Consider the following 9,650-nt stretch of genomic DNA (forward strand, 5'->3'; position numbering starts at 1 on the left):
GGAAAGTCTATTTTAATATAAGGCAGATTAGTAAAAAGAAAAAATAAATTAATTTGAACAGATCAGTCTTTTATGTTAACTGTTGCAAGAAATTAGAAACGTCAGAAAAATACTACAGGGCTTGTTTTTTTTAAAAATGGCATTTCTCGCTACAGAATTCTGCTGATATATCTTCAAGCCTTCAATAGAATAATTAATGATGATTTGCTCAGACAGAATTTTTAATTGTCAGCATCCTCCTCCTCCTCCTGCTGGCTCTTTCTTGTATCTTACGACGTGCCAGAACTTGAATAATGGTTTAATTTAGCTCATATGAACATATCTAAAGCTGTATCTGTAATGAAATATTGTAAAGTGAGGGCACTTCAGAGTATTAATAGCAAATGGTATTATGCTAAACAGAACCATATTAAATCACAGTTTGCTGGTGAGGAGAACATATTTTAAGTTTGGGAAAAATTAAATACAACTCTTGCAGTAGTAGACGGTGGGAGTATAGTTACAACGGCAAAGAGAAATAATCTTAGGAACCTCAAACACTCAATTCCTGTGCTGCATTTTTCATCTGTTATCAGTGAAACCAACTTTGGACTGTTCATCTGGCTTATTGAAACCAGGATTTGTAAAGTATGTGGGGCTTAACTTCTCTCTTCAGATGGAACCACACCAAGAAATCATGCTCTTCAATTTAAATGCACATTCGGCTAAATTGTTTCTGACATCATTTAGCCTACTGATAGAGTCAGGGTTCTTCAATAATTATCTTCTAATATTTTCCTTTGGCATATGAGGGATTTTTAGAAGTACTCATTTTAGATATTTTAATAAACAAAGCTCTACTGATAGGTTTAATGATTTTGTATTAATCCAGGGGCATGGTTTGTTCCCCAGGGATTTCTGATATAATAATAAATGATATTCTGCATAGCAGAAGTGTGCAGTCAGCATTTTATGTATATAAAGTCTATAATGTAGTCTACTGCTGTATTTGGAGGAGAGCTATCCTGCAAATATGTTCTCAGGCTGATGTCCTCAGAGGTATACAAGGACAGCCAAATTGAGATGGATATTACATTACATCCGTTCTTCAATCACTGCTGCAAAACTTGGTATTTATTTCATCTAGCTGTGAGGGTCCCATCACAGTTGCATAGAAGATATATGTGACTGAAATTTCTGCACACGCTGTAGTTATGCACAGAGGGTGAATTTTCTCCCTAAAGAATTTCTGGTTCTTTTGGTCAATAATCCTGAGCCTGAACCAATCCCCTGTGCTCCCTTTATCTTGGTGATAATTCCAAGGCATATTGACAGATTAAATGTCACACATTATCTCTTAATACTGTTATTCTTCTGTTCAAATATGCTGGCAAAAGAACAGTATTTTAGCTCTACTCTGTGCTTCAGGTTTGGTGCAACTAGTACTTGTGGTGGTGTTTAAGCTTACAATGATCGACAAGAAGTCCCTCGGTGTCTGACAGCCAGGTTGGTATTGTTGGAGTTTATCAGACATCTGTCATTCTCCACCTCTGTGCATACAGTTCTTCGCTGTGGAGCTATGAGGAAAACAGAATGGAGCCTGTAGACATTTTTCAAGGCTAAGTCTCCTAAATCTCCTTTTATCCTTCCTAAAGCTTCCCATCCTACACTATTCTGCAGCATCTCAGTGTTTCCTCTGTGTTCTTGTAGTGTTCTTCCACCTTGGATACCTGGCTGGGACTCCAGAGTTAATCAGTGCATAATTGGTTAAGATCATATAAGTAGATTTTAGTAGGCTCAAGTATTTAATTCTCATTGCTAAACAGTATCCATTAATAGTCTTGTTAAATAGTATCCCAATCACAAGGAATTACGGAGAGATAGATTATTTTGCATAGAAGTGAATAAAAAAATCCTGACACGTCATTTTAAATCATATTCAGTGAATGAAGCAAGCCTAGGCTTTCTCCCTTGTAGTTTATCCAAAGGCATGTGTAGAAGTCTGATTAAATCATAACTCAAAATACTCTTTAAAAATTGTGTGCTATGCAGACTACATAAATAACTGACTATAATACGTATGAAAAATAAGAGGAATTGCTTTATCTATGCAGTATATAGGACAAGGTTAAATCCACTACAAGAGTCAGTTTACAGGAGGTGGCAGATTCTTCTGGTGAGCAGTCATACTAGATTATCTGTAATTTGATATTTAGATCTTTTGTCTGTGCATGTGTGCACACATAAAACCCCCCTAATATTCTGTTGAAATACTGCTTGAAGGTCTGCCTACTGAAGTTTGTGTTCAGTCCATGGCATAGCATCTCTTTTCTGAGTTCCAGCTACCAAGAGGTGTTTATATGACTGCAGAACCTGGGTCAGAAGATTCACAGCTCAGCACAGCTAACCTTCAAATGTTTGTCAGGTTTTCTGCTTCTGAGTGTGAGTCACAGCAAGACAGTTTTTCTTTATACCTTCTTAAGAACTGTATCTCGCCATGAGGTCTTATCTTTGGAAGTCAATGCATGTATTTCTGCTGGGTGTTGGATTACTAGCTTTCCAGACATGCTGTGAGACTTCTTCCCTTGATTTTCAGAAGAGGTGAATTTCAGATTATGGTTATGGCTTTGTATCACAGCGCGTAAATTTTTGTTTCTTGGCATGCATTGCATAACCAGTACTGAGGTTTTTGCATGTTCTTGAAAGAGTAACAAAGTTCAATTGCTTCATTGTTCAGACTAATGTGAAGCTGAGATAACTTGAAAATGCTGTCACACAGATGGATGATTGCCACAGGACACCCTGAAGTTTCCTGTGTTGCAGAGATGCCTGACTGGTTCTGCACAGTCACTGTGGGTCCAGCTTTGGCCGAGTCCTGAGGCTCCCTCCACACAGAGCTGTGCAGGTGGATCTGCTCTGCATTGTTTCAGTGCTTAAGATTCTTCATGAGCTGGATGGCAAGTAAGTGCCACACAGGAGCTTGCTGGATCTAACATGGCTCCATGAAACTAACGGTACCAGTGTCATGCTTCTGAGTTTTCCTGGCTTTGTGTGAATGGAGCTGGCTTGGGTCAGTAGAGCTTATTCTTCATGTTTCAGATCATATCTAAAAGGCTAAACCACTTCCAGATCTGAACCGACACCGAAAGCTGTTTAACCTCATTTGTGCAACACTGCACCTAAGACAATAAATTTGTATTAATAACCTCTGAGCTGTACCAAATGTGTCCATGGCACAGTAAATGTGCAGCTGAAATAACCCTCTACAACCAGTTGAGCGATGGCTGTGGAGTGTGGGACGCAGTGCAAGAAGGGAGCTGATGTGAATATGAGACTGGATCACCTCTGCTTTGCCCACACATCAAGGTTCCCAAACATCCAAACAGCTGAGTTTCTTTTTCTTTTAAATCAAGTAAGCACAAAGTATTTTCTTTGCCTCCCAAACCAAATTTCCTCCACTTCATTACAGTGCCCTGAGGCTCAGCTTGGGCAAATAGAGTTGAGTTCATCATAATGAATGCATCTGGCTTTTACAGGAAGAAGAGTGAAATATTTCCAATAAATTCAGGATTCAGAAGTACTTCTAAATAGTTTCTTGAGCAGTGTTTGGCCAATGGAGAATTTGCGATGTTATGACGTAGCGTGAAGATTTTACTGACATTTGTCTAGAATAATATTTGTAATTTAATCAGTTTTTACTGCTCCAGAGTAAAACAATAACTAGTGAGTCCTCTGGAGCTGACACCATTTCTAGTTCTGTGTTTGTTTATCACCTGACGTGGTGAGGACTGATTCAAAGCAGAGCCTGCAGGAACACAGTAACGACAGCAACCGCGGTGTCTGCTGGGTATGATGGAGCTTTGTGTGATGGAGGGATAAGAGATCTGAAGCTAAACCGATTGATTTTTGTTGTGCGTTTCACAACACACAGTATGTATTCAAACACGAGAGAGAGATGCACAGTTGTGTGTCCAGGTAAAAACACAAGGTTGACAACACCCGCTACCCCACTGAATTAGCAGAAATGCAAAGTTCAACCAACCTGCCACAGTTATGCCTGAGGACCAAATGACAGTTGTCCAGTTTGGAAAGACGGAAGATGACTTTCTGATGATCCCGGTCTCCATGTTCGTTCTAGCAAGCTGAAGGTTATATTTCTCTCCATTTGATTTCTACCTTCCCAGGAAGAAAAGAGAAAACCTGGAACCCCCTAGAAACACTGATTGCCCAGATTTTCTATTTTCACTGTGTAGACAACATGAAAGATTATACATATGCAGTGATTGTCCGTTTTCATGCTGGTTTTGCAGGAGAATACCTGAAGCAATACAAGATAAATCAACACCTTTGTAAAAAGCAGTAGAGGGCCAGACACTCAGCGTTTTGCTACAACCCATCGGTTAGAAGAGTTGCAGTTTCACAGCTTACGATATCAACCGGTCTCCTCACATGAACTTCAGCCTTGAACTGTCTTTTCTCTGGGGCTGTGTTAACACACTCAGACCCTTTCTACTTCGGCTTGATGCTGTGGCATGCAGTGCATCTCCAGTGAGCACTCTGAGCCGCCACTGACTTTGGTACGCTCAGGATCTTGTAGTCTGTTTCTTTAAAGAGAGAAAAAAAGGAATAATTTATTTATGTTCTCTGAAAGCATGGTATGGAGGGCAAGCTGTACCGAACAGACAGTTTCCTGGCAAAAAAATATCACAAGGCTACAGAATTTATCATGCTACAAGTTTAAAGAAACGTGTGATTTTTCCCCTGCACCCTTTATAAAAGGGAACTGGGAGGTTTATCAGGCAAAGACCTTGCTCCTGCTTTTCCTGAGGAGTGCGAATATTTAGATTATAAAGGGATCAGGACAGAGCCCCAAGCATTGTCCATTTTCATAACAGTTCATCACAGATTATAGTTTGACTAGGAGACAAATTAAGACCGTTTCAGTCAGTCAGCACAGGTATTTGTAACCGTGGCTGGAGCTGTGGTACTGCATACGGATGCAGGGCTGTTCTGCTAAGTCATCCTAGCTGTAGGTGGGAAAACTCTGCATACAGATGCAGGATCATTTCTGCTCACTCAGTGCTGCTGTGTCCAAACTGCTGCTGGACTGTGCCATGGCTTGTGCTTCTCCTGTGCTGAGGTGGAAAGCAGAATTGTCTAGGAGAACACTTTTGAAACTGGGGACATCCTCATGGAAATTTATGTTTGGGTTTGTATTTTGTTGCTTCTTAAGGTAACAATGGAAAAGAGATGGATTTAGAATATTAGCCAAAGCCCATCATCAGCAAAATCTACATCAGTTGCTTAAATTTAGGATGTCAGCAGTTTATTGACTTGAGCAGGATTAAAGTTATCACATTTGGTGAATAATTGCAGAAGTGATGAAGTAGTGAGCGTGTGTGCACTCATTTGCGGAGCTGGAGATCTTTCTTTTTGATGTCTCAAACAGAAATGATCTCTGGAAAAAGGGTTTTTTTTTTAAAAAAAGTGGTCTGTCTTACACAACATCTGCACTGTGTGTAGGGCACTTGGCTTTCCAAGATCTCTGTTGCCTGATTTACGTGAAACGCAGAGTCACTGGAGCAGCAGGCACCCTCCTAGAGCAGTGCCCCATGCTCCTTACGGTTATAGATGAGATGTAGGTTTCTTCTGCTCTCTTTCAGACCCAATCCGTCTTCAAATCTCTCCACAATAGACAACCCTGAGTAGTCTGGCATGCAGCCTAGGCTCGCCTGTAGCCCACTGGTCAGGGAGCTGTGCTGGAGGGCACTGGCTGGGAGCATCTGCATGGCCCCTTTCTGCGGTGCCGCGGCTTAAACATGTGGGCAGTTTTCTGCTCTCACTCTCCACGTGGAAAAAGATAGCAGCTGCATTTTGCAAAGAGCTTAATCCCATTAGCGTGCACGAAGCATGGCCTAGAAATGCTCTCTGGATGGAAGCAGAGGGATGTTGTCTGTGGATGCTGACGCACCGAAGCAGTCAGGCTGTGGGCATGCACAGAAGCAAGCAGATAGGCACCAAGAAAGTCTTTGGGCTATACAAAAAGGCACCTACTACATTATACAGAGTTTTCTATGAATGGTATGTTTGGATTTAGGTTTTTTCTTTCTATTAAATTCTACTTTACTCACCTTTGTCCTAATTTAATTTAGTGTTTCGTAATTAAACATGAAAACTGGAGATCAGAGCCTACTGTGGCAGGAGGAGACAGGGGTGAACTTTATGCATCAATTTCAATACAGATCAGACTGATGCATAAATTAAAAAAACCACATTACCTCAAATTATGAGGCGCTACAAGAAGTGCTGAGAAGTGGAAGGAAAAGCTGCCTGAGCCCAGTAGGAAGAGAGATGGCAGGCATGCCGTGTAACAGGTTGTGCTGCATCAGGAATCAATGTGGGATCCTGGTTAGAGCTATTTGATTTGGATTGCACCTACCCAACAGATACCTTTAGAGTCTGGCTTTTCCCTTTCACTTTGGTGACATTTGGAGAGTTTGTCAATCTGATAAGTCACAGGAACTGAATTACAGCATGGCCCCCTGCACAAAGTGTTTTCTTGCCAGCTTCTCTTCTCCTCCTGGTTTGCCAAGCTCCCTGAATTCAGTTCCTGCCTACAGTCTCATTTCTTCCTCAGTGTTCTCAAGAAATGAACCAAATAATTAAAACACACCCCTGAAATCCACACTTGCTTATAGCTAGTCCTTCCTCTGGGATCATTAGCAAGGTGTCTTTTATTGTTCTCACTCTGTAAATTTGATCCTGAGATCTCAAAGGTAGTGGAAACAGGAGTGAGATTTTAGATTGCTGACTTCTAGAGGTAGGATGTATGTGTCAAAACAGCACTGAAGTTATTGTTTAGGATGAAACAATAATCACCTCTCTGGCAATATTACTTTATAAATATGGAAATGAGATAATTTTTAGAAAAATAAAAATATCCAGCATTTAGCTGACCAGGTAGCAAGTAATAATCATTCCACAAATGTTTTGAGAAATTCATGGTCCAATGAACCCAGCGAGGTGAATAGTTGGCTTGTGACAATCCTTGGTGTCAAATGAAATGTGAAACTTTCCATAGCCTCTGTTAATTTTACTATATTGAACCAATCCCTTCCTTATGTTTTCATTTTCTCATTCCTTTTGTCTTTCTATCTAAAGCACCTGTTTTGCTGCTTCTGGCAGCAGTTTCTTTCTTCTTGCTGGGGAGGCAGAAGGTATCTGATGTGTTTTTCTCTGCAGATACCTCCACCTATGGTTTACATAGTAGAGTTTTCTCTTCTTTTATATCTGAGTAGTGGAAATTAATCTGTATTCCTGTTAAGAGGATGTATTTCTGTGTCACTTTATTACTGTTTATGTATTATCCATAACTTACACTGTCATGAAGATCTGCCATTTGATAATAACTTGATATCAATTCAAAGATTAAAATTTAGAAGACTTTTAGTATTTAAATAACAATTAACTGATAACTGTTGTGCAATATTTGTTAATCCCAAAGGTCTCTTTTACAGAGAGAATGGAAATGCAACACTGGAAATTTGAGGGGGGAGTATCTGAGTGCGTAGCTCAAGAAAGTGTTCTATTTGATGCTAGAGTCAAAACTTTTCCTCCCATTGGGAAATATTCAGAGGACAGTGAGGGTCAACTAACTAGCATGGAGCAATGGAAAAGAGTGGGAGTGAAAATAAAGATTGAAAATAAATGATCCAGAAGACAACAGAGAGAATATATATGTAGAAGAAATGGTCAGTTGTCCTTGTTTATACAAATAGTGCTGGAGTAATCTTCAGTTTCCTCTCTATGAGCCATGGCTATGGGGAGGTTCTCGGGCATTCCACGAGATCAGGAAATCAACAGAGGAGTTGTGTCATGATTTATGTGTTGAGTCACACTGTGGTACACTGGTTTTCTGGCTGCTGCTTTTCCAGTTTAGCATCTCTTCTAGCACATCAGCTTTCTAAGAGATGTACCTGAGGTTATTTTGTGTGGTGCACAAGGCAGAGTCAGGAGGATAGCTATAAAGTTTCAGTCTCACAAAGGTGATGTCAGAGCTTCAGATGCAGTCAGGAGGTGGTATGGTTCCAGATTCAGACCTGGGAATTAAAGGATATTCCTGGATGCAATGGTGTATGGCTGGTCTCTGAAAACATTATGTTATTTTGATCTGGTGAGAGAGGAGATGCGTAAGGAAGGGAAATAGGTGAGCTGAAGTCTTGGCAAGCCCATTTCTTTCCCCACCATTTCCTGTTGGATCTCAGGCAACTCAAACTCTCTGTGATAATTCATAGAGCCATCCAGGTTGGAAGAGACCTTGGAAGATCTCTAGTCTGACCTGCTACTCAAAGCAGGTCAATAAGGGATTCAGACCATATTGCTCAGGGCTTTGTTGTGTCAGATCTTGAAAATTTCCAAGGATAAAGGTTCTCCAGTGTCTCTGGACAATTTGTTCCAGTGCTTAATTATGATTAAGCATTGTGATTTTCCCCCTCCCTTATATCCAGCTGGAACCTCCCCTGTTTCAACCTCCTTGTAGGCATTGAAAGGCTGCTATTAGGTGCTCCATAAACCCTTCTCGAGACTAAACAAGCTCAGCCTCACCTCACAGGGCATGTGTGATCTGATCACATTGGGAGAGTGAAGAATTTCTCAAGAGATACTTGCCTCAGTCCTCTTCCAAGGAGAAAATAGTTCTCCTTTACATCCCTCTCTAGGCACAACAGCCTGGGAGACCTTGCTGGTGAAGACTGAGGTGAAGGAAGCATTGCGTACCTCAGCCTTATCGGTGCCCACTGTCACTAAATCACCCATCCCATGCATTGAGGGGCCCTACATTTGTTTATTCTTTTAATACTAATGTAGCAGTTGTCCCTGATGTCTTTTGCATGTTTCAACTCGAGCTGAGCTTTGGCTTTCCTGACATCATCCCTGAGTGCTTGGGCAATGTTTTAGTATTCCCTTTGAGAGCCTTTGTCTGTCCCATCCATCCATCCATCCAAGCATCCCAGAACACTGCTGGTATGACTGATTTCATAATGTGTCAGTGGTTCCAGTGACGTCATAGCTCTGTATCTGGATGCAGAGCTCTGTCAGCTCCTGTTTCTCTGGCTGCATGTGAGGTAGTGCCTTTACATCAATTTTATCCTTCCCAAGGGCTTTCTTGCTTCTGTCACCTTGTCTCATGTACTTACCACCCTGACCTCCCTTGCGTAACTGCAAGCTGTTATCACCATTCCTTGATGTGTCTTGTTCAAAGTCCTCTTTACCAGTTGGCAAGCCTGTTCCTTCCGTGAACATGAGGATGGTTGTACTTTTCTGTCTTACTGGCATATCATAATGATAAATACATGAAAAAATTGTGAGCAGAGCTGGTTGAAAAGAGAAGTATCTGCCCTATGGGAAACTTTCGTGTGTGATGAAAATTAATTATGTTAGAAACAAAGGTAGAAATGTCCTTATTTAATGTGGAAGGATTTGTTAATAATTGTTTTAAGATAAATACAAACATTTTGTTAAAAACAGACTTTGAAAATGTTGAAATTGAGGCAGGGAGCTCTGCTTCAAGACACCCGCTTCAGCTGCAGTGCACAATGTGGATGCCCTGCTTGGAGCCCCAGAAGGATGAAGGGAACTGGGAGACTGGAAGCGCTGGGAAGAGTGAATGAACC

The sequence above is a fragment of the Grus americana genome, chromosome 1, assembly GCF_028858705.1.
Source record: "Grus americana isolate bGruAme1 chromosome 1, bGruAme1.mat, whole genome shotgun sequence".
Lineage (NCBI taxonomy): Eukaryota > Metazoa > Chordata > Aves > Gruiformes > Gruidae > Grus > Grus americana.